Source organism: Saccopteryx leptura, chromosome X (assembly GCF_036850995.1).
Source record: "Saccopteryx leptura isolate mSacLep1 chromosome X, mSacLep1_pri_phased_curated, whole genome shotgun sequence".
Classification (NCBI taxonomy): domain Eukaryota; kingdom Metazoa; phylum Chordata; class Mammalia; order Chiroptera; family Emballonuridae; genus Saccopteryx; species Saccopteryx leptura.
In genome coordinates, this window is record NC_089516.1 from 80,779,125 (window position 1) to 80,780,235 (window position 1,111).

Consider the following 1,111-nt stretch of genomic DNA (forward strand, 5'->3'; position numbering starts at 1 on the left):
CAACCGGCCAGGGCCCTCAGGTTGGATTTTTATCAAAGCACAGAATCCAATTTCATGCTTTTTCTCTGAGATGCTCTAAAATTATCCAGAAATGTTTAAATAAAGGAATGGAAAATATACATAGTGTACATTTTATATTCAACATATAGGCAAATAGTACTAATGGAAAGAAAATGGTTTAGCAAAATTAATGCAAAATCAGTAGTAGTATTCACCCACAGGATGTGCATATCACAAATACCATACCACGCAGATGCAGTCAACATACTGAACAACTACCAGTGAAATACAATCAAAGTGCAACCTGACTTTTGTCTAATACTGTACCTTTAAAGCCCTACATTCTCTTTAAACCACAAATTGAGTGCTCGCTTCAGCAGGACAGATACTAAAATTGGAAAAATACAGAGAAGATGAGCATGGCCCCTGCACAAGGATGACACACAAATTCGTGAAGTGTGTTCCATATTTTTAATACAACACAATCAGCAGTTCAAATGCTATAGAAACGTTTACCCAAAATCTATGTACTCGTATCGATCAGTGTCACTGTTAAATTTAATTCTCTAAAATTTTTTTTTTTAAGGAACTGAAATAAATTAGGCATTTATTTTTAGAAATAAGTAGGAAATAAAATTCAGAAATAAAAAACTCCCAGCCTGACCTGTGGTGGCGCAATGGATAAAGCGTCGACCTGGAAATGCTGAGGTCGCCGGTTCGAAACCCTGGGCTTGCCTGGTCAGGGCACATATGGGAGTTGATGCTTCCAGCTCCTCCCCCCCTTCTCTCTGTCTCTCTCTCCTCTCTCTCCCTCTCTCTCTCCTCTCTAAAAATGAATAAAAAAAATTTAAAAAATAAATAAATATAAAACTCCCACAAATTAAGCCTCAATTTAGTGATTACAACCCCCAGCTCCAAATGATAAAGAACTCTGAACTTGATTTAGAGTTAAACCCTCTTCCTCAGCTAGCACCGGCTTCAGGCGGACCTCCCACTTTTGGGGGAAGAGATTTACTGGGTTTCTTCTCCCCCCTCCCAAGGCCCAGCTTGATGATTCTGACTTCAGGACTGTAGGGCTGAAGGGAGCAGCAGCGCAGTGGATAAAGCATCG

The 1,111-nt window shown here is 39.7% G+C and overlaps 1 non-coding gene across 1 annotated transcript; it reads left to right on the forward strand.

Annotated features, from left to right (window-relative positions):
• The first annotated feature begins 364 nt into the window (after positions 1-364).
• On the forward strand, positions 365-473 carry LOC136386585 (U6 spliceosomal RNA). The gene has a single exon (XR_010747955.1). It is a non-coding gene; the product is annotated as a U6 spliceosomal RNA (small nuclear RNA).
• The last annotated feature ends 638 nt before the right edge of the window (positions 474-1,111 follow it).